Here is a 24,596-nt window from a genome sequence, read left to right as displayed (position 1 = left end):
CATGGCCTCATCTATCCTCCCTTCAATATGGTGCAGTCATCCTGTCCCTTTTGCAGAAAAGCACCCCCAAAGTATGATGTTTTCCCACCATGCTTCACCAGTTGAGACAGTGTTTTTGGAGTTGTACTCATCCTCCTTCTTCCTCCAAACACAGCGAGTGGTATTGACAACAAAATATTCTATTTTCATCTCATCTGACCACATTACCTTCTCCCATGCCTCCTCTGGAACATCCAGATAGCCATTGGCGAAATTCAAACGGGTCTGGACATGTGCTGGCGTGAGTAGGGGGACCTTGCGTGCCCTGCAGGATTTTAATCCATGACGGCATAGTGTGTTAATAACAGTAATGTTTGAGACTGTGGTCCCAGCTCTCTTCAGGTCATTGACCAGGTCATCCCATGTAGTTCTGGGCTGATTCCTGACCTTTCTCAAAATCATCCTTGCTCTGAGGCGAGATCATGCATGGAGCCCCAGACCAAGGAAGATTGACAGCCATCTTGTGTTTCTTCCATTTCCTAATAATTGTGCCAACAGTTGTTGCCTTCTCACCTTCTCAAGCTGTTTGACAATTGTCCTGTAGCCCATCCCAGCATTGTGGAGGTCTGCAATTTTATCCCTGGTGTCCTTAGACAGCACTTTGGTCTTGGCCATGGTGGAGAGGTTGGAGTGTGATTGACTGAGTGCGTGGTCAGGAGTCTTTGATACAGGTAATGAGTGCAGAGTAGGAGGGCTTCTTAAAGAAAAACTAACAGTTCTGTGAGAGCCAGAATTCTTGCTGGTTGGTAGTTGATCAAATACTTATTTCATGCAATAAAATGCAATTTAAAGTGCACCTGTCAGCAGGATTGCACTAAGCAAACTAAATACACTGTCAGGTGGGCACCATTACACTGATTAAATGATACTTTGGTTGATGAAATCTGTCATGTGGTTCTTGTTTAATCTTTATTTTCAGTTTTGAGATAATGATATTCTCGTGCTTTGGGGCGGCCTGTGAAGTGGGCTTTATATGGTGATCTGCTTATATATTCAACTGTATGCGCTTCTGACAGGTCACTGTGCTTTCAGTGACCTGCCTCCTATTTTAAATAATGCTTATACTATTGTAGGTTTAAAAAAAAAAATTAACATTTTTTAAAAATGTCGGCCACTCGATCATTCGCAGTAGCATCTATCGCTTGCCGATAGATGCTACTGCGCAAGCGCTGCCAGCGGCACCATATTGCTGCAGCCAAATTTTTTTTCCTCCAGCAAAATAGCGCCCGCACTTGCCGATAGATGCTACTGTGCAAGCACTTTAATGGACATCAGATACTGACTTCTTCTTAATAATGTGATCAACTCTGGAGGAAGTTTCCTGGTCGTCCATTTCTAGGTTTGTCAGCTGTTCCATAACCTTCTTTTTCTTTCTTTAATATATGTGACACTTGACTCTGAGAACAGGTGAATTCCATAGCTGCCTCTTTTTGGCTTTTGCCTGACTTCACTCTCAGAATAATAAGCTTCCTGACATCTGGTGATAAATTTGGCTTTGTCTTTGCCATGTTTTAACCTAAAAACACACATATAAAAAATAAATAAATAACATTTTAGGCAAAATTCGACTACCCATGATAATATGCAAAACATTTGGCCCAGCAAATGTTGAAAACTAACACATAAAGGGATAAAACAATGTCAAATACAATTTTCGTCCTCATAGCTAACCATTTGCTTCCGGTTTACTAAAATCACCAGGAAAATGGCATCACAACAACCAGACAGAAGTAATCACACTTTTAAAAAAAATGCCAAACTTTTGGCTGCCACTGTACATATGTAGTTTGAGGACTTGTTTTTGGCGGCACACGTTGTACTTTTGAATGGCACCATCCATTTTACCATACAATGTACTGAAAATTGTGAATAAAATTCCAAGTGGAATGCAATGGTGAAAATAATGCAATTATGCCATTGTGTTTTGCTTTTATAATTTTAATTGCATGATAAAAATAACCTTGTACCATGATTCTCCAGATCAGTACGATTATGGTGATACCAAACTGTCACATACACATCTCAGCACATGACGTGGGGTGCGCCTGCACAGGTTAATTTATCTCCTCTCACTTAACCTCAGTTATAGGCTGCAAAGTGAGAGAAAATTCCACCTGACACAGTCCACATACCCCGGCTACACAACACGCTGCCACCACTCATCAAACACACGGGGTGATGAGTCCCCAAAATATATACCACTGTCCGACAGTCAAAAGACCACTCACTCTCTAAAAGGCTATGGATTCTTTAGATCATAAAAGCACCAAACTTACTAAAGTTTTAAGCTTTAATATAAAAAATACAGTGCTTACTAGAAAAGGTTTAAAAAGATAAAAATAAAACGATGCCCAAATAAGCAAAATAGTTATAAAATAAAAATGGAGAAATAACAAATACCTAAACGTTTCCATCTAAAGTTATTCTTCTGTTTTCTTGAGGGAGGGAGAAAGGTACAATGGATCACATTCAACACATTCGACCCTCACATGCAAACACCTTCTTATTATGTAACCCATCTTTTATATGCCTGGTCCTGGGCTCAAGCTTCCAGGACGACCTAGAGTGTAATATTGAAATTGCAGGTCTGTGGTTGGACTGTGGACTAGTTAGGGATGAGCACCTTGCATCTGTTCAAGCCTTAAAGCTGAGACTCAGTTCTCTTTCTGTCTCTCAGAGAGATATGAGATGAAATGAATAATGAATAGATGAAGAAATGTTTCAGCGACATATGTGTAAATAACACAAAGACAAACTTTCGGCGCCATTTGACTGTTTTCTCTGTTCACAAGTTCAGCAGCGCAGACTGTAATATCCAGACTGTAGTGTACTAACTCAGAAGAATAGGAGGGGGAAGACACAGTCTTAAGCACTTTTCATTCACAGCAAGAAGCCTTTTCACTAACATCATTTCCTTCCACTGTAGCCTAATCCAGGGCCGGTGAACCACACTGTTTCGCTCTACTTTGTCACAGCCTAGTTTGTCGCCACAGTACTGTTCAGCGAGTTTCTCTACTCCTGCTCTTCGGTTCCACTTCCTATCGCTGTGGACGCCCTGGATCTACCTCTCGGGACCCTCACTAGTCCCACAGTCTCAGTCCTCTTTAGGTCCGTACCTTCGGCGTTTATCAACCTCAGGGTTTCTCATGACATGTCATCCTATCCAAGGACTTCTTTAAGGTGGAAAGCCACTCTGTCTCTTCTGTCAGTTTCCGGTCGTGCTATCTCATTGTCCTTTCGTCTACTTTGCTGTAGTTCACCCAAACGGCAGCACTGCTTACTTCTCACTTCTTCAGACTCTAAATGATTAACTTGAGGAAGCAGGTCACTTGCCCTATCACTAAGCCCTCCCCCTGTGGGCTGGTCCCAACATTAACTCTCTTCCTGACCCTGCAGTCTATTCCTGGGGAAACGTACCCTTTCACCTACATTCTATGCCATCACTACATTATGTCCTAAGTCCTAACCTACAGTTGAAACCAGAAGTTTACATACATGATGTAAAAAGACACAGATAAATGTTTTTCTCAATATCTGACATGGAATCAGAATAAACCTTTCCAGTTTTAGGTCAATTAGGATTACCATAATTTTTAATATTTGCAAAATGCCAGAATAATGAGAGAGAGAGAGAATGTTTTAAGGCATTTTTATTACTTACTGCAAAGTCAAAAGTTTACATACATTTCATTAGTATTTTGATACCATTGCCCTTAAGCTGAATGACTTGGGTCAAACGTTTGGGATATCCTTCCACAGGATTCTCACAATAGCTGGTTGGAATTTGGGCCCATTCCTCTTGACAAAACTGGTGTAACTGATCCAGGTTTGTAGGTCGCCTTGCTTGCACCTGCCTATTCAGCTTTGCCCATAAATTTTCAATAGGATTCAGATCAGGGCTTTGTGATGGCCACTCCAAAACATTGACTTTGTTATCCTTAAGCCACTTTTTTACCACTGTGGCAGTATTCTTCTGGTCATTGTCTATTTGGAAGACCCATTTCCACAAAAGTTTTAACTTCCTGTCTGATGTCTTGAGATGTTGCTTCAGTATTGTCACATAATCTTCTTTTCTCATGATGCTATCTATTTTGTGAAGTGCACCAGTCCCTCCTGCAGCAAAATAACCCTACAACATGATGCTGCTACCTCCATGTTTCACAGTTGGGATGGTGTTCTTAGGCTTCCAAGCTACTCCCTTTTGCCTCCATACGTAACAATAGTCATTATGCCCAAAAAGTTCAATTTTAGTTTCATCAGACCACAGGACATGTCTCCAAAAATGAAGGTCTTTGTTCCTGTGTACATTTGTAAAGATTAATCTGCCTTTTTTATGTTTCTTTTGGAGTAATGGCTTCTTCCTGGCAGAGTGGCCTTTCAGCCCATGTTGATACAGTACTCGTTTCACTGTAGATATTGACACAATCTTACCAGCTTCCCCCATCATCTTCACAAGGTCTTTTGCTTTTGTCCTTGGATTGATATGCACATGTCGGACCAAAGCACGTTCATCTCTGGGACACAGAACCCGTCTCCTTCCTGAGCGGTATGATGGCTGGACATTCCCTTCTTGTTTGTACTTGTGTATAATTGTTTGTACAGATGAATGAGGCACCTTCAGGTATCTTGAAATTGTACCCAAGGATGAGCCAGACTTGTGCTAGTCCACAATTCACTTGCTGATATCTCGGCTGATTTCTTTAGACTTTCCCATGATGCTACACAAAGAAACAGTGTGTTTCAGGTGTACATTAAAATACATCTACAGGTGTGTCTCTAATTAACTCAGATGTTGCCAAAAAAACTATCAGAAGCTTCCAAATTCATGCCATCATCATATGGGCAGTCCATAATTGTTTAAAGGCATAGTAATCTTAGTGTATGTAAACTTTTGACTTTGCAGTAAGTAATAAAAATGCCTTAAAACATTCTCTCTCTCTCATCATTCTGGCATTTGGCAAATATTAAAAATTATGGTAATTATCCTAATTGACCTAAAACGGGAAAGGTTTATTCTGAATTCATATCTGATATTGAGAAAAACATGCATATGTGTCTTTTTATATAGTGTATGTAAACTTCTGGTTTCAACTGTATGTCTTTCAAGCATCACATCACTATACATTATAATTTGTGTTGAGCAAGCACTGAAATGCTCGGGTGCTCGAAGCTCGGGCCGAGCTCGCCATGATACTCGGGTGCTCGACCCGAGCAACAAGCCCAATGTTAGTCTATGGGAGACCCGAGCATTTTTGCGGCGGCACCCCCGGCAGTCTGTAGAAAGCCTAAAATGTGCCCAAAACGATAGTGACAGTGCTCAAAAGACATGGGGACAGCATGGGCATCGCCCCAGGAAGCATTTCTGACCCCCAGGTCACTGCTGTCAACAATGTGGTCAGATGTACTAAGCCACTTTAACGGGCTCACAATAAAACGTTCAAAAACGAAACTGAAACGGTTTTCCTGTGAAATATGTTAAGGAACTTCCTTTCCAGGGTAAAGACTTGTGTATAAGGTAAAATAAATAACCCCCCAAAAAATACTCCTCCACACCTTGGGATATGTTCACAAGTAGCATTTTTTATGCGTTTTTGCACTTTTGTATTGCTTTCAACCGTGACAAATGCATTCACCGGAAAATGTCATTTTTACATTTTACAACCTTATCTGGCCATGTGCTGTGTGACACATGCATACAGTGCTGAAAAGACATGGGAACAGCATGGGGAAGACCCCTGGAAGCATCTCTGACACCCAGGTCACTGCCTAAAAGTGTGCCCATCAGAAGTGATCCTTTCCGCATCAGAAGATGCAGACTTGCAACTATCCCCGTGTAAGTCCTTGTCCCAGGGCAGTTTTCAATTGTACCTCCCCCATTCCGTGCAATGCAAGCGCAAGTATGCAGCCTGCCACCCACCCCCAGGCTGCAATACCATACTGCTAGCTTGCTTGCACTTGAAATGGGGCCTTTTAGTTTGGAGGAGGCCGAAGCTGGCCACTACCTCATGGCTGCGTCGTCAGCGAGGTATCCATTCTCAGTCCCTAGCCGCCCGGCGGCCGAGTGTCCACGCTCGGTCCCCAGCCGCCAGGGGGTGGCCAGGTGTCCATACTCGGTCCCCAGCCGCCCCACGGCCGGGTGTCCACACACGGTCCCCAGCCGCCTGGGGGCGGCCGAGTGTCCATAAACGGTCCCCAGCCGCCCCTATTTCTCCTTGGAACATCCCACCACACACTCTTCTTAGCCCAGCCGGCTTTAGGGCAGCATTGAACGAGCCCACCAGAGAACCAGACTCCTCCGGTGGGCCCTGGCTTCTCCATCAGGGGAGTTGAGAGTGCCAAGTTAGCATCTGCTTTGTGTCCAGCGGGCGGCTGGTTGTCCACACTGAAGATACTGAAACTCAGATGAAGGCACTGGAAAGAGAGTTTGCAAATGGCCAGATAGTCACAAGAAGTGTTGGAGGACACCATGGTGTCCTTATACGCTGGTATATATTGCGCATGAGCAAGAATCATCATGCAGTCCACCGTGCGTTCCACAAGCCGGAAGTACGTACTGTGAGAACCCGGAAGTCATATAACGTCACTCGCGCACCTATTCATGCGCGCCGCCGGACACACATGGAGAACACGCCGGTTACCGCGTTCAATCAGACCCGGATATTCCATATTTTTTGCGCACACTGGCCAGAGTATAAAATGGGCATCCACCTGACCACTCTATATATTACCTCAGGCACCGGTACACCTCTCTGGAAGGCACTTCCCTATAACACCAGGTATGTCTAATATATGACATATATGTGCACCTTATTTAACCAGGCCCAGACATATACCCTTATTATGAATTATTGTTATATTCTTTTATGTTTTTTTCTAGTACTTCACTGGTCTCATCTGCGTTTGTCCATTTGTACTAATACTACATACCAGTAAGTTTTCTTGACCCTGTATGGTCATTCCATATAACATATGTCAGTGATACATTCTCTCTCTGGTATATTCATTTGCTTTTTCATTTTTTTCACTTTAATCATGTGAGAGGGCTAGCCTTCACACTTTAATCCATCTGTCTTCTTTTTTTTCTAATGACTTATGTTGTAATTAACCTTTTTGTATTTTGTATGCATTATGAATTAATATTGTATATTATTTATTCGTTGACCTTTTTTCTGTTATAGAATAACCTTGATAAAGACCTACATAGGTCGAAACGTTGGTTTAAAAAATTATTTTTGGGACATATGACCAGTATGTTTTTGCAAAAGAAAGGGATTACATTGTGAATAAATCAATTTATTTTTTCTGCATCTTTGGAATTGTATGGATTTCTTTGTATTCTCATTGGTGTGCCGAGGTTCTCTCCATATATTTAGATTTTTCCTTACCTCTGAGCACCCAATCCTACAGTGAGCGACCCCTCATTAAACTCTAAGTTGTACAGGTACTACCGTCTACAGCGCATGATATCTGTTCTTCCTCCTCCTCCTTCTCCTCCTCCTCCTCTCCCTTATTGTGCCCCAATGCACATTGGGATGAGATGAGGCTGGGCTGTGTGTAATCGCCCATTATGGGTTCTTGATCCATCTCATCATACTCTGGCTGCAATGCCTCCTCTTTAATTCTCGGCAGAGAGCGTTGCAAAAGACAGACAAGTGGGATGCTGACACTAATGATGGCGTCATCGCCACTCACCATCTTGGTGGACTCCTCAAAGTTTGTCAGGATGGTACATATGTCAGACATCCAGGTCCACTCCTGAGGTCTTATGTGTGGAGTCTGACCTGAATATCGACGGCCTTGTTGCAGCTGGTACTCCACAACTGCTCTCTTCTGCTCACAAATCCTTTGCAACATGTGGAGGGTAGAGTTCCAACATGTGGGGACATCACACACCAGTCGGTGTGCCGGAAGCTGCAAACGCTGCTGCAACACAGCAAGGGAGGCGAAAGGTGTAGCCGACTTGCGAAAAAGAGCTGACAGGCGGCATACTTTGACGAGCAGATCTGGCAACTCGGGGTATGATTTAAGAAACCGCTGAACCACGAGGTTAAGCACATGAGTCAGGCATGGTACGTGTGTGATTTCACCTCGCCTCAGAGCCGCCACCAGGTTACGGCCACTGTCACACATGACCATGCCTGGATGTAGGTTCAGCGGTCTCAGCCACAGATCTGCCTGCTCTTTCACAGCTGTCCACAACTCACCAGCCTAAAAGGCAGCATTTCCAACGCAAGCAGTCGTGAAATGTGCGAATTTAGGACTGTGGCCTGTGGGGCGTTGGCTGCGAATTTGCACTTTCGTTCAAAGCTCTGGGATATGGACAATTGAACGCTGCGGTGGGACGTGGACGTTGATGCTGTTTCTTGAGAAACTGCTATAACAAGTGAAGACTGAGAGGAGGGGGCATCTTTTCATGCAGTATGGACAGGGGATTGCCTTGCACGCACAACAGGGGGTTCTATTACACGCACAACAGCGGAAGAAGCAATGGTGACACCCGCTGACACTGGTCGTGGACCCTGGGGTTCGCCCCACAAAGTCGGGTGCTTTGCTGCCATGTGCCTGATCATGCTGGTGGTGGTCAGGCTGGTAGTTTTGTCACCTCTGCTGATGCTGGCATGGCAGGTGGTACAAATGGCCTTTTTGAGGTTATCAGCAGAGTCTTTAAAAAAATTCCAGACTCTGGAAGACCTACCGGTTGTACTGGCAACGTCCCGCGTGTTGGTGTTACGGGGAACTGTTGCCCGCCTTCTGTGTGCAGCCACCACACTGCTTCTTCCTGCCTGTTGGGTACTCTGCCTCCCTCCCTCTGTGTGCTGCTGGCCTCGCTCTGCGTGTCCTCCTGCCACATTGGGTCAGTTATTAGATCATCCACCACCTCCTCCTCTTCCACTTGCGCACCACGATCCTCCTCCTCACTTCGTGGCAATTGTGTCTCGTCATCGTCCACCTCTTGTGACAAATTGCCAGCGTCGACTTCCTGTGGTCGTGGCTGTTCAAATATTTGGGCATCGCTACATGGGATCTCCTCTTCCACCACTTCAAGCGGAGCAGGCGAGGGGCACAAATCTGGAAATGGACCAGTGAACAGCTCTTCAGAGTGTCCAAGTGTGGTATCAGTTGCTGTCTGATGACACTCAGCATGGTGGGAGGAAGGAGCATCAGGGTGAGGAGGAGTATGCGGTCGAGACTCACGGCTACTAAAACTTGACCGTGTGGAAGACAGACCAGAGGTGGTGGTGCCCAGGTAACTGGAAGTATTATCTGCTATCCAATTAATAACCTGTTCACACTGATCAGTTCGCAATACTGGTGTTGTTCTGTGCTTCCCTAGTAATTCGGTCAAGAAGTGGAGTGATAAGATGTGGCTGTTGGTTGTGGCACATTTTCACCTTGGCCACGGCCCCAACCTCTACACGCACAATCACCAGAACGTCCAGTTCCACGTCCCTTGCCACACGCCTTGCCCATTGTAAATGAAGTAAAATAGCTTACACTCGCACTATTAATGGAAAAAGGGTAATAAAAAGGAGATTAGAACCGTGGAAGAGGAAACCACAGTTCTATTTCTCTGGCCTACACCAGAATCTTTTAAACAGATATATTTGTGACTGAACAGACAGGGAGACACTATTACTGTTTTTTTTTACGTAAAACAGGCCAAAAGCTGGATAATACAGAGATTTGAACAGTGGAACTGCAAAACCACAGTTCTAATTTACTGGCGTATACCAGACTTTTTAAAATAGATACAGTGCCTACAAGTAGTATTCAACCCCCTGCAGATTTAGCTGGTTGACACATGCGGAATTAACTTGGCATTGTGACATTTGTACTGTAGATCAGCCTGGAAGTGGGAAATGCACTGCAGCAAATTTTGTTTTTGTTTTTTTGTTTTTTTAAAAATAAAAAGTTAATTCAGAGTGTCATTTATTATTCAACCCCTCAAACCACAAGAATTCTGTTTGGTCCCCCTAAAGTATTAAGAAGTAGTTCAGGCACCAAGAATAATGAGCTTCACATGTGTGGATTAAAGATCTCGTTTGCCAGCCTTTTCTGACTATTTAAGACCCTCCCCAAACTTGTGAACAGCACTCAGACATGGTCAACATGGGAAAGACAAAGGAGCATTCCAAGGCCATCAGAGACAAGATCGTGGAGGGTCACAAGGCTGGCAAGGGGTACAAAACCCTTTCCAAGGAGTTGGGCCTACCTGTCTCCACTGTTGGGAGCATCATCTGTAAGTGGAAGGCTTATGGAACTACTGTTAGCCTTCCACGGCCAGGACAGCCTTTGAAAGTGTCCTCCCGTGCCGAGGCCAGGCTTGTCCGAAGAGTCAAGGCTAACCCAAGGACAACAAGGAAGGAGCTCCGGGAAGATCTCATGGCAGTGGGGACATTGGTTTCAGTCAATACCATAAGTAACGTACTCCACCGCAATGGTCTCCGTTCCAGACGAGCCCGTAAGTTACCTTTACTTTCAAAGCGTCATGTCAAGGCTCATCTACAGTTTGCTCATGATCACTTGGAGGACACTGAGACAGACTGGTTCAAGGTTCTATGGTCTGATGAGACCAAGATCGAGATCTTTGGTGCCAACCACACACGTGACGTTTGGAGACTGGATGGCACTGCATACGACCCCAAGAATACCATCCCTACAGTCAAGCATGGTGGTGGCAGCATCATGCTGTGGGGCTGTTTCTCTGCCAAGGGGCCTAGCCATCTGGTCCGCATCCATGGGAAGATGGATAGCACGGCCTACCTGGAGATTTTGGCCAAGAACCTCCGCTCCTCCATCAAGGATCTTAAGATGGGTCGTAATTTCATCTTCCAACAAGACAACGACCCAAAGCACACAGCCAAGAAAACCAAGGCCTGGTTCAATAGGGAAAATGTCAAGGTGTTGGAGTGGCCTAGTCAGTCTCCTGACCTTAACCCAATTGAAAACTTGTGGAAGGAGCTCAAGAATAAAGTCCACATGAGACACCCAAAGAACCTATATAACTTGGAGAAGATCTGCATGGAGGAGTGGGCCAAGATAACTCCACAGACCTGTGCCGGCCTTATCAGGTCTTATAAAAGACGATTATTAGCTGCAATTGCAAACAAGGGTTATTCCACAAAATATTAAATATAGGGGTTGTATAATAATTGACCCACACTTTTATGTTTAAAATTTAATAAAATTCAACTGAGCAACATAACTTTTTGGCTTGTAAGATTTATGCTTCTGTTCATAAAACCTACTCTCGTTTGCAGTTTGAAGGCTCTAACTTATTTGCATCTTATCAAACCAGCTAAATCTGCAGGGGGTTGAATACTACTTGTAGGCACTGTATATTTGGGGCTGAACAGTCAGCGACACACTCAAACTGTTTTTTTTTATGTAAAAAAGGCCCAAAAATGGATAATACAGAGATTTGAACCATGGAACTGCAAAACTACAGTTATAGTTATGTGGCGTACACCAGAATCTTTCAAACAGATATATTTGTGTCTTAACAATCAGGGAGACACTATTACTGTTTTTCTTTACGGAAAAAATACCAAAAGCTGGATAATACAGAGATTTGAACCGTGGAACTGCAAAACCACAGTTCTATATTTCTGGCCTACACCAGACTCTTTTAAACAGATATATTGGTGTCTGACCAGTCAGGGAGACACTATTTCTGTTTTTTTTTACGGCAGAAAATGCCAAAAACAGGATAATACAGAGATTTGACCCGTGGAACTGCAAAACCACAGTTAGGGTATGTGCTCACGTAGCGTTTTACAAGCGTTTATGCTGCGGAGTTTCCGCAGCATAAACGCTTGGGAAATGCTTGGTAATCCGCCCCCCATGGTCCCCAATGACAAGCCGCAATGTCAATGCCCATGCTGCGGATTTTTCCGCAGCATTTATGCTGCACTCAAAAATCAGCAGCATGTCCATTAATTTTGCGGACACGCAGCGTAATCGCCGCCATTGACTTGCATTGAAATGCATAATATCCGTGTCAGTACACACGGATATTATGCGTTTCTATGTGCGGATGGTACCCAAGTCTGGAGGAGAGGAGACTTTCATCCAGACCCGGGTACCATAGAAACTGTAAAAAAAAAGAATTTAAAATAAAAAATAAAGTTTATACTCACCTTCCGTTGTCCTTCCGGTGTTTTGTCTGTTCCGTCCAGTGTCTTGCACTGCTCGCGCTGTTGTGAAGGACCTGCCATGACGTCACTGAGTCATGTGACCCATCACATGGCTCAATGATTTCACCGCAGGTCCTTCACACCACCGCGAGCAGTGCAAGACACTGGACGGAACAGACAAAAAACTTTATTTTTTTATTTTTTACCATTCTTATTCTTTTTTTTAACTAACTTGGTCACACTACTATAAATCCATGCTGGTTGCATGGATTTATATAGTGTGAACAAGTTGTCAAGCACTTTCCAAGTGATGCTAAAATCGCTTGGAAAAGCGCTTGATAACCCGCATGCAGAAATGCATGCAAAAACGCTTGACAAACGCTTCTACCTGGCAGGAAAAATGCATGTAAAAACCGCATGAGTTTTACTGCCAGGGAGAAGCGTAAAAAATATGCAGCATTTCTGCATCGTGGGTGTAGCACCCCGAGGGCTCGGCTGCTACAGGGGTATCGCACCTCGATCCAGAGGTGTGGTATTCCACTCCCGGGTAAGGATGGAGGGTGGGACTGAGCTCAGCTAGTTGCATGCACTACACTCATCCCATTTCCGGGGGACAGAACAACGGTACTCCCACCAGATAGATGTGCAGGTACGACAGCGTCTGTCCCTGGCTGGAGTGGGAGGGGGGGAGGAACATCCCAGTAGTGTAGGAGCAGTCAGGGGAGGGACTCTGGGCATAGTAGGAGCCCATTGGTTGCACTGTGACCTGGGCTCGGGTGTCAGAGGGAATATATAAGGTGGGCACCATCTTAGGAGAGGGTCCTGTTCAGAGGAGAGTCGGTTCAGAGAGGAGCTCAGCCAGAGAGGGCTGAGGGGGAGCTGTGGCTCCGTCTGGGCCCAGCTCCAGAGCCAGGCCTGAAGCAGAGAGAAGAACACAAGGAAAGGCCCAGAGACGCAAGCAGAGGGAACCCTGAGATCCCATGAGTGAACTAAAACGGGTGAAGGGTTGGCAGAGAAGGGTACCGGATCCCAAGCTGGTGGAGGCAAATCATCCTTAGCCAGGAACCGGAGGTCGTGGTCAAGCTTTGGCACGACCCCTCGCCACATCCACCAGGAAGGCACGCCACATAGGGTCAGGAAAACCGGAGAGAGGTTTTGCCCCATAAGGCCCCAGGAAGCCGGACATAGGTGGGTCCCTGGTGAGGACGGCCAGTAGGAAGGAAGAGAGGGGAGGTCAGGACCACGCTCTGGAACTGCCTGGGAGTTGGCCGAGTCCCGCACCTGGTGGACGCAGCACGGCTCGGGTGGTCACTCTTGGCCGAAGTGACCGGAGCAACACCTGTGAGTAAAAGCCTTGAAACTGCACCACACATCTCTGAGCTTCCTTGCTGCACCATCACTACCACTATCATCCACATCTGCTGCCCTGAGGCCATACCCCTCCCGTTGGGGGTAATACCATCCACGCTGCACATCCGTACCACCGGCCTCAGCGGACTGTCCTGCAGCGGCGGCTTCATAGCCGCATTCAACGGGTGGCGTAGTCGAACACTAATACCATCATACCAATAACTGCCACTTAGTTTGACCACCCTGGGCACGGACCGGGTCACCGCCACACGAAGACTACTACCCCCATCGGATCCGGCTCCGGGTATTCCCCGCGCGCACGCGCGCCGCACTACAGCACTGGCCCAGGGGGCGCGTCAACTTTGGCGTAGTCGGCAGGATTACGTGCCCGCAACCGACGGGTACTGCGTGCCTGAAGAAAAGTTCACATTTACCGTAAAAAGGAGTCTCCCGCCAATTCCGGAGGGTCCCCGCCATCGGACGCCATCTCGGATCGTTTCCCGCCGTTTGCCCGCCATCTGCAGCCTTTTCCCGCCATCCACGGAGTTTCCCGCCATAAGGAGACGATTCCCGCCATCTGAGACGATTTCCCGCCCTGGCAGAGCGGACTCCATTGTGGGCGTGCCAGAGGGTGGCAAGAGGCCACCTCCCATCGTGGGCCAGGTCCAGGAATGGCGCCAAAAGCGGAAACCGCCCCCACCAGCAGAGACTGAAATGATAGAAATGTCCATCAGCGTGAGAGGGCTGCCCCTGGAACTGACAATCACTAAGTTGCCACGGGACCACCCTCAATGGGGGCGGATACAGAACAAAACAGAGAAGATGGGTGCGGCCTGGAGGAGTCTGGACAGATCGCACCCGGAGATGGAGGAAGAGTCAATCAGCACCGACCCTGTGGTCCGGAACCTGTTGCAGGCTGCCACCCCAGAAGGCCTGGTGGAGATCCTGGCACAGCTCCCCAGAAATCGGGAGCGTGCACAAACCGCGCTGGAGACCTTGGCCCGGAAGATGGCCCGGGTACAGCAAGAAGCGCTGGCCGAGTGGAGGGGAGAGATGGTCCAGCAGGCTGGAACCCACCAGCAGAGGACGCCACCCGCAACGTGGAGCAAGTCTGCCCCTGAGGATGGTGCAGGAGGGACGAAGGCCGGAGACGACGCCGCGGAGGGAGCCGCAGAGATGGAAGCAGGTAATGGGGACGTCATCACCCCGAGCCCAGTAGCCGTAAGCCTGCCCCAGCTCCCCGTCGCAGAGCCCGAAGTCACCCTCATTGCGCCCGTTGCCGCACCGCCACTGCTCCCGACTAGGCCTCAAGCGGCCGGAGCCGCGGTCGAGCCCTCTGTTACGCCACGCCCCTTGACCCTGAGCGCGGCAAAAGAGGAAGTGCCCCCGGCCTGGTCGCAGGTCCGAGTACCCCCGGGCGCCGCAGTCTCCACAGCGCCCTCTTTCCCAAAAGTGCTATACTTGAGCCCAGACAGGATGCCTACGGCCTGGACGCAAGGCCGAGTACCTCCGGGCGCCGCTGCCCCTCCAGTGCCCTCAACTTCCACAGTGCTGCCCCTGGGCGAAGATCTGTTTGCGCAGCATACTAGCCCGGACGGGCTGCCTTTCGTTTGGCCACCGGAGTACGTCAACCCCCGACTCCGGAAGGAATGGCCTCTGTGTGAGCCTCTGATCCCGGCTCCGGCACCCGCCAAAATTGTTCCGCTCCCGCTGGAGGAGGCTCAATTTGCATGGGACCCCACCGGTGAAAACCTCATGGGGTTCACCCAAGAGACCCGGGCGGCCGCAGCCCAACGTGAGGAGTGTTGCCGACAACAACTGGAAGTCTTTCAGAGGGAACGGCGAGAGAGGCGGGTCCGCGAGGAACGGCTGCAGGTCCAAAGCGCGGAGCAGAAAAGCCGGACCCGACGAAACCGCCGTGCGGCCCACGGTCCCCGCGCCGCCGGGACTGTAATAAAGTTTCAAATGGAGCACGGCTGGGGCTTTATCCAGGATCACAGAACCCCCGGCGATGTCTTCGTTACCCGCAGGGATGTTGAGAGCCACCTGCCGGAGGGACACCGAGGACGTGACCTCTACCCGGGTGATGAGGTCACCTTCACCCGGCACCAGTGTGCCAAAGGACCATACGCCCTTCACGTGCACCGGTTGACGGAGGAGGAGTTGCAGTATGAGGAAGATCAAGAGGACCCGGACGGGTCTGAAGACTACGCTCAGGAGGAGACAAGGAGAGGACACCGCTACTGAAGGGAAGTAGCATAAACCAAGTACTGTATATAGTTACCCGTAAGGGTACTTGACATGCTGCTAAGAGAAGTGTGGTCCCCGTTGGGACTAGTGTGGAACTGTTTAAAAGAACTGTTTCCTGTGTGCCCCTATCCCTTACCAGGCTGAGGACTGTGAGCAGCCATTCCCCTATCCCCACTGGCCGAGGACTGAGAGCGGCCATACCCTGTAAATAGTTGCGCTTCCTAAGGCGCCCCCTACTGGTTTTATAAGGAACTGTTTTTTTCTATTAGTGACTGTTGCACTTTACCCGGTCACAAGTTGCACCGTGGCCGGAAGAACAAGAACGTTTTATATAAAAGAGTTTTATATTGAAAGTTTATACTGCTAAAATGTTAATATAAGAAATTACCTGTAACGTTATATTTTCTGATAATGTTTTTTATAATGTTTTATATGTTAGTGTGTACTTTAAAAATTTTGTATGTTTTGTTTTATTCTTTTACAGCCCGAGGACGTGCTGTGATTTACCAGGGGGGAATGTAGCACCCCGAGGGCTCGGCTGCTACAGGGGTATCGCACCTCGATCCAGAGGTGTGGTATTCCACTCCCGGGTAAGGATGGAGGGTGGGACTGAGCTCAGCTAGTTGCATGCACTACACTCATCCCATTTCCGGGGGACAGAACAACGGTACTCCCACCAGATAGATGTGCAGGTACGACAGCGTCTGTCCCTGGCTGGAGTGGGAGGGGGGGAGGAACATCCCAGTAGTGTAGGAGCAGTCAGGGGAGGGACTCTGGGCATAGGAGGAGCCCATTGGTTGCACTGTGACCTGGGCTCGGGTGTCAGAGGGAATATATAAGGTGGGCACCATCTTAGGAGAGGGTCCTGTTCAGAGGAGAGTCGGTTCAGAGAGGAGCTCAGCCAGAGAGGGCTGAGGGGGAGCTGTGGCTCCGTCTGGGCCCAGCTCCAGAGCCAGGCCTGAAGCAGAGAGAAGAACACAAGGAAAGGCCCAGAGACGCAAGCAGAGGGAACCCTGAGATCCCATGAGTGAACTAAAACGGGTGAAGGGTTGGCAGAGAAGGGTACCGGATCCCAAGCTGGTGGAGGCAAATCATCCTTAGCCAGGAACCGGAGGTCGTGGTCAAGCTTTGGCACGACCCCTCGCCACATCCACCAGGAAGGCACGCCACATAGGGTCAGGAAAACCGGAGAGAGGTTTTGCCCCATAAGGCCCGAGGAAGCCGGACATAGGTGGGTCCCTGGTGAGGACGGCCAGTAGGAAGGAAGAGAGGGGAGGTCAGGACCACGCTCTGGAACTGCCTGGGAGTTGGCCGAGTCCCGCACCTGGTGGACGCAGCACGGCTCGGGTGGTCACTCTTGGCCGAAGTGACCGGAGCAACACCTGTGAGTAAAAGCCTTGAAACTGCACCACACGTCTCTGAGCTTCCTTGCTGCACCATCACTACCACTATCATCCACATCTGCTGCCCTGAGGCCATACCCCTCCCGTTGGGGGTAATACCATCCACGCTGCACATCCGTACCACCGGCCTCAGCGGACTGTCCTGCAGCGGCGGCTTCATAGCCGCATTCAACGGGTGGCGTAGTCGAACACTCTAACATCTACTGCTAAAGACTGCCACTCAGCTTGACTCCCTGGGCACGGACCGGGTCACCGCCACGAGACTACTACCCCCATCTGATCCGGCTCCGGGTAAGCCCCCGTGCGCGCGATGCCGCACGACACAGCAGGCCCAGGGGCGCGTCATGGGCACATAGCCTTATAGTTATGTGGTGTACACCAGACTCTTTTAAACAGATATATTGGTGTCTGACCAGTCAGGGAGACATTATTACAGTTTTTTTTTACGGCAAAAAATGCCAAAAACAGGGTAATACAGAGATTTGACCCATGGAACTGCAAAACCACAGTACTATTTTTCTGGCCTACACCAGACTCTTTTAAACAGATATATTGGTGTCTGAACAGTCACAGACACACTCAATTTTTTTTTTTTTGGGGGGGGGGGGGGATACCAAAAGGTTAATAAGACGCGTATTTGTACAGTCTGACTGAGGAGAAATAAATAAATACAGGATTTAGATGAAAAAAATAATTTTTTCCTGGCCCCTGAGACCGGGGTGATAAGTCCAGCAATTTGACCAACAGGAGCACACAGGACTGTAATGCAGCGTTTGCTGGTATAACCACTGCGTCTCCTATACAGCCTGCCTGCCTGGTATCTGGGATGGATATTAGTCCTGAGAAGGACTGTTTGTTTGATTTGGCAGGATTTAGAGACCCTACACTACCTATTTCGCACTATATATCTCTCCCTAACTCAGCAGCACTCTCCCTACACCGTCTGATCCGGAGCGACTATGTCCAAGATGGCGGCGCCCGGTTTTAAATACTCGAGGTGACGCTGTGCAGCCAGCCAATCACTGTAATGCCCACAACCAACATGGCTGCGGCATTACAGTGACTGGCTGGCAATCCCTGCATGTTGATTGGCTCTGTAAAGAGCGCCAAACGTGCAGGGCGGAGACCCGAGCTCCCGCTCGAGTAACCTGGAAATGCTCGGTGCTCACCGAACATCCCGAGTAGCGTGATGCTTGAGCGAGTACCGAGCAGTGTCGAGCATGCTCGCTCAACACTAATTATAATACCTTACATTATTATATTACATAGGCAAACATCTTACACTACACATGACACAAGATGTACACAAGACACAGGACATTATTCAGATTACACATCACATTATACACAGCACTGATGTCTTCAAGGGGGAGCAGGGCAATATGCCCATCTCCTTACATAGGGTCACTTTGTGCTCATGGGAAGTGTAGTCTTCACTACATCCCATGCCCATTCTACAAGTACCACTATAGCAACTTAGTAAAAAACCTTTAAGATTTCTTTCTAGCTTCTTTCAGTTCCAGCCTAGAAAATGATGCTTCTTTTTAGAACAGAGAGTGTTTTTATTTTTACTACTTTTGAAAACTTCAACTACTATTTCCGGTTGGAAGAGAACACGGGAGCAGAGCGCTTTTCTTTTGACACTACATTCGTGTAAAGTGACATTAGGTTTAGATTTACACTTGGCTTTGAGGCCACAGATTTGGCCCTTGGTTGCAGTTGTGGGTTAAACTGCATGAAATGTGAAATAAATCTAACTGGTGTGGTTAATAGTAAGTTTGTCTTCTGCCAACTAATGAGTTAATGATGTAACCACAATCATTTTCTTCTGCTTTTCCTGGACAGTTTTATATTTAGATAGAGAACAAACACATTTTTGTTAGCAAAACAGCTCTAATTTGGAAATTTCTGACAAATATAATTCTGTTAGAATCATAAACTCACTGCACTATAATAACATAACACAATTAAACAAACGAGAGCCTAAGTGCATGAATGTCCTGAGCGCTAGGCAACGTAGACCTCCATAACTCGATAGCGGAGTCTGAGGGACAGCTTGTTCTATGCATCAAGTCAGTGCAATGCATTTTTGTGGCCTAAGTTTAAAGAAGAACTGGATATTGAGAAAGACAGACACAACTCCAATCTCTTAGGCCATCTTGCCCTGAGGCTACATTACTTGTGGCATGGTGCCGCCCCCCTTGGCTGGTGCTTAGGTTCACTCTTGCCTTTAGTCCTGACTTTGCTTCAGGATTTAGCAAAACCATGCTCAAAATTGACCGATTTGTTTTTTTTTCATGGTATTCCTAGCGGGAGAGGCTTAAATGTCTACATTTTTACGCTAAATGTTAAATATGCTAGTATAAAATGGACCAAATTTTAATAGTAGTACAGGGCAATATAAGTGGTGCAAGGTTTTCCTTCTTTCATTTTTTGTGGGAACAGTTTGGGGAGGGTCCTTCACTGTGCACCAGTGCACAAAGGAAAGTCCAAAAAGGCATGTTTGGGGGAGTTTGGTTTGGAAGAACTTGACTGACATATACATAGCCATGACCTCAACCCCATTAAACACCTATGGGATGAACTATAATGGATTTTGGAAACCCTGTCCTGTCATCCAACCTCAGTGTCTGACATCACAAATGCTATCATAAATGAATGGCCAAAAATTTCCACTGGCATACTCTAAGCTTGTGTAGAAAGTCGTCGTAGAAAGGAGGAAGCTGTTTTAGTATTAAAGGGACCATCTCCATATTAATGCCTATGGTTTTAAAATGGGTAGTCATAAAGGCTTCAATAGATGTAATGTGCAGACGTCCCAATACATTTGTCCATATCATTTGTAAAGAGAAAAGTCCAGCTCACCTATGTTCAATTCATTTTGTGGAATTAGTCTTGGGCGGTGCTCGGAATGCTGTGTCGGCAGCAACCAGGAGAAACAAAGTTGATATACAGCATCACGTCCGTAGATAAAAAAAATATTTTCTTTATTAAATCATGTTAAAATGCTTTTCAAGGAAGGTAAGGTATGGAAAGGGGGATGACCGTATGCGCTTCGAACCAAAGTGTTATTAATCATAGTGCCACTTTTAACATGATTTAATATAAAGAAAATATTTTTTTATTTACAGACATGATGCTGGATTTCAACTTTCTTTGTCCATATAGTGTATGGTAGCAAGAGTCTCAGGTCACGTAGATCATCCTCTTGTATAAAGGAAACCATTTTGCTACATGCACTAAAATTCATATGCATGGGCATTTGCATCTCACAAGATTTATAACAGGTCACGACTAAGAAATGGAATTATATAAAATTAAAGGGGTTGTCCATCCTTAGGGTACAAATCTTGAGTTACTCTAAATGACTGCAGACTTGTGAATCCTCACAGCACGCACGCTGCACTCTGTTAGCATTCACCAGTGCCAGAAGCAGTAGGAGCGTGACCTCAAGTATGTGACTTGCATACATGCGGTCACATGCCGACTAGACGTCTAGTCGGCATGTGACTGGAAGTATGCAAATTGCATACTTTTGTGATATGACAACCTGCTCTCAGTGCTGGCGCCGGAAAATCCTTACAGCATGCAGTGCCTGCTTTATGAGGATTCGAAAGTCTCCAGTCCCATAGAGTAACTGCAGACTAGTACCCTAAGGTAGGACAACCCCTTTAACATTGATCTTATCTTGGTTTACAGCGCAAGAAGTATTAATATGATTCAGAGGATGATGCAGCAATCTAGTTTGTTAAAGTCATGGATATGCATAATATATTACCGGTAGGGATGAGTGGACCTGTGGAAGTTTGGGTTCGTCAGGTTCAACCAAACTTCAGTCCAAAATTCATTTTGGGTACCCGAACCTGACCCTGAACCTGAACACCATAAAAGCCAATGGGGACCCAAACTTTGGTGCTGTAAAATAACTAGAAAATGGGGGTAGTAAGGACTTAGGAGCTGAAAAAGAAAGCAAAAATGGGGGTAAGAGCAGGACAATTGCCCTGCAAACAAATGTGGATAGGCAAATGATGGATAGATAGAATAGATAGGATAGACGTCCTTTAGATATATAATGTCACAAGCCCCCTACATATAATAAACTAGCACCCTTTAGTGCGTTTTATGTGGCACTAAAGGGTGTTGTTAGCATTATTTAACCTATTAAATAATTACATTTAAAAAAAAACGGCGTGGGGTCCACCTATTTTTAATAACCAGCTAAGGGACGTCACCGTTCATCATTTCGGTTCTTGTGCTGCTCTCTTGAGACCCGGTGCCTATGAACTGAGGTAACCTTAATGACGTCACCTCAGTTCACAGCCGCCGGGTCTTGCGGAGTGCAGCGTGAGATCCATCAGCTGCTGCTCCAGTCTATCGAGCTTCATTCTCTGAACGGGGCTCCATACACTGGACCACAGAGAAAGGGATCATCGTGGGACCTCAATGTGAACTATGGCAGAATGGCGTGGGACCTCAATGTGGACTACGATGGACTGGGGTGTTTTTTTTTAAGGAGTTGTCCAATACTTTCACATTGATGCCCTATCCATAGGATAGGGCATCAATGTATGATCGGTCAGGGTCTCGCACCCAGCATAGCTGTTATCGGTGCCGGCGGCAGTGGCCGCCGGCCGGAAGTGCTTACCTGCGCTGCTTGGCTGTTCATCTGTAGTGGCCGCTATGGGGTACTGCCCATCTGCCTCCCATTGAATTGAATAGGAGGCGGATGGGCAGTAACAAGCGCCGGCCACTACAACTTGACAGCCAAGCACCGCAGGTAAGCACTTCCGGCCGGCCTCCGCTGCTGCCGGCACCGATGACAGCTGATCGGCGGGGGTGCCGGGTGTGGGACCTCGACCGATCATACATTGATGCCTTATCCTAAGGATAGGGAATCATTGTGAAAGTAGTGGACAACCCCTTTAATAAATGGGTGAAAGAGGGAAATTGTTGGGGATTTTTTTTCAAATAAAGGACTTTTGTGTGTTTATTTCTTTTGGCTACTGGGTAACTAATTGGGGTGTCTGACAGATGCCTCTCCCTTTTTAACCCCTGCGCTTGATGTCAGCTCAAGCTGCTGACATCAACCCTAAAACAATTACTCCGATTGACAATGCACCAGGGCAATTGGGAAGAGCCAAGGCTAAGCGCCAGAATTGGCACATCTAATGGATTCACCATTTCTGGGGTGGCTGAGGGCTGGTCTTATTAGGCTGGGAAGCGGATCTTCCCAGTCTATTAATATCAGCCCGCAGCTGCCTGCTTTGCCTTAGCGGGTTATTAAAAATAGGAGGGACCCAATGTAATTTTTTTACGGTCCCCCCCCCCATTTTTTAATTTTTTATAACCAGCAAAGGCAAAGCAGACAGCTGTGGGCCGACATTAATAGGCTCGGAAGGTCGATGGTTATCTGGCTCTTCCCAGCATAGAAATACCAGCTGTCAACTTTTGGTTTTTAAAAATAGGGGGGACCCCACATCATTTTTTTTTTTAATTATTAATTTCTTTAACATGGTTATACAGGCCGGATCGCGTGATGCACTAGCCAATCACAACCATGCCAATACTTGACATGGCTGTGATGGGGCTGGAAGTACCTACAGCTTTAAAGCTTGTTGATTGGCTTTGCTGCAGCTTTTCAACAAGTTTTAACCGCTTCCCGACCGCCCACTGTACATAAACGTCCGCGCTGCCTGTGCTCTGTGCAGCGCGGACGTTTAAAAACGGTGGGTGGTCTCGCAGCGCTCAGGACCCCCAGGGTCCTGCAAGCGCTGCGAGAGCGGTGCAGAGCAATAGCTCTGACAGGGAACATCATCGGGACCTGATTGGATCAGGTCCCAGTGATGTTAACCCTTTGCTGTCTTCTATATGCCGCGATCTATAGTGATCGCGGCATATAGAAGACAGCAGGAGGAGAGGGGGTGGTATACTTACCTCTCCGAAGACCCCTGATACCTTCAAGGACCTTGGGTTGCTATGGCAGCTGGAGGTCACATGACCGCCTCCAGCTCTGCCATATATGGTGTCCTGCCAGTGTCAGCCTGCAGCCTGCAGCTGAAGCCTGGCAGGACACACTGACTGTGTGAAGATCTCATGTAATGTAATATATGTCTATTACATTACATGAGATCAGCGATCAGAAAAATAAAAATTATTGTCCCATACAGGGACTAAGTAAAAATGTAAAAAAAAAAAAAAAAAAAATGTTTTGAAACTGTTAAAAAAAAATACAAAATAAATTAAAATAAATAAATAAAATATTAAACCGATAAATCCGTATATTTATGCAAAAATAAAAAAGTACACATATTTGGTATCGCCACGTCCGAAACAACCTGAGCTATAAAACTGTCACACTAATTAACTCCTTCTGTGCACACCGTAATAAAAATAAATAAAAAACGGAGCAAAAAACTATGCTTTTTCCTCATATCGCCAAACAAAAAGTGGAAAAAAATGCGATCAAAAAGCAAAATGGAAATAAAAATGGTACCGCTGAAAACGTCATCTTGTTCCACAAAAAAAAAGCTGCCATACAGCTCCATCAGCCAAAAAATAAAAAAGTTATAGCGCTCAGAATAAAGCAATGCAAAAAAAATATTTTTTTCTATAAAATTGTTTTATTGTGTAAAGCGCCAAAACATAAAAAAAAATACAGTAAGTGTAGTATCACTGTAAACGTACTGACCCGAAGAATCACGCTGCCTGATCACTTTTACCACACGCAGAACGGCATAAAAAAACCTCAAAAAACAATTCCTGAAATGTTTGTTTTTGTTAATTTTACTTCCCAAAAAACGGAATAGAAAGCGATCAAAAATGTCACGTACCCAAAAATGGTACCAATAAAAAGGTCAACTCGTCCCGCAAAAAACAAGCCGTCACATGACTCTGTCGGCCGAAATATGGAAAAATTATAGCTCTCATAATATGGCGATACAAAAACTAGATTTTGCAAAAAAAAGCGTCTTTTAGTGTGTGACAGCTGTCAGTCATAAAAACCCAATATATATCTGATATCTCTGTAATCGCACCGACCCGAAGAATAAAGTAATCACATCACTTATACTGCACGAGGAACGGCGTAAAAAATAAATAAAATCAATTCTTCACCTGCTACTGATTTGTTTATTATGTCTCCCAAAGATCGCAGTAAGGCTCTGCTCACATTTATCCTGCGCTCTGTGCTGAGCACTTACGCCAGAGTTTCCGTGTAAATCTCTGAAATACGTGATTCAGACGGAACCCATGACGGAAGATTCCCTGTAATGAGGCAGATATAGGCCACTGTGAATGCCGTCTGGCCTGTGATCCCACGGTGTCATTTGTTTTAGGCGTGCATAAAAGTGCGGTTGGCCACAGTTTTGTGCACTTCTGAAAAAAAGGACACCGCTAAACAGAGGCCAGACGGAGTCCA

The sequence above is a fragment of the Phyllobates terribilis genome, unplaced genomic scaffold (assembly GCF_046119375.1).
Source record: "Phyllobates terribilis strain yellow unplaced genomic scaffold, ASM4611937v1 Scaffold_1__5_contigs__length_1240528914, whole genome shotgun sequence".
In the NCBI taxonomy this organism is placed as follows: domain Eukaryota; kingdom Metazoa; phylum Chordata; class Amphibia; order Anura; family Dendrobatidae; genus Phyllobates; species Phyllobates terribilis.
This window is presented reverse-complemented; position numbering follows the sequence as displayed.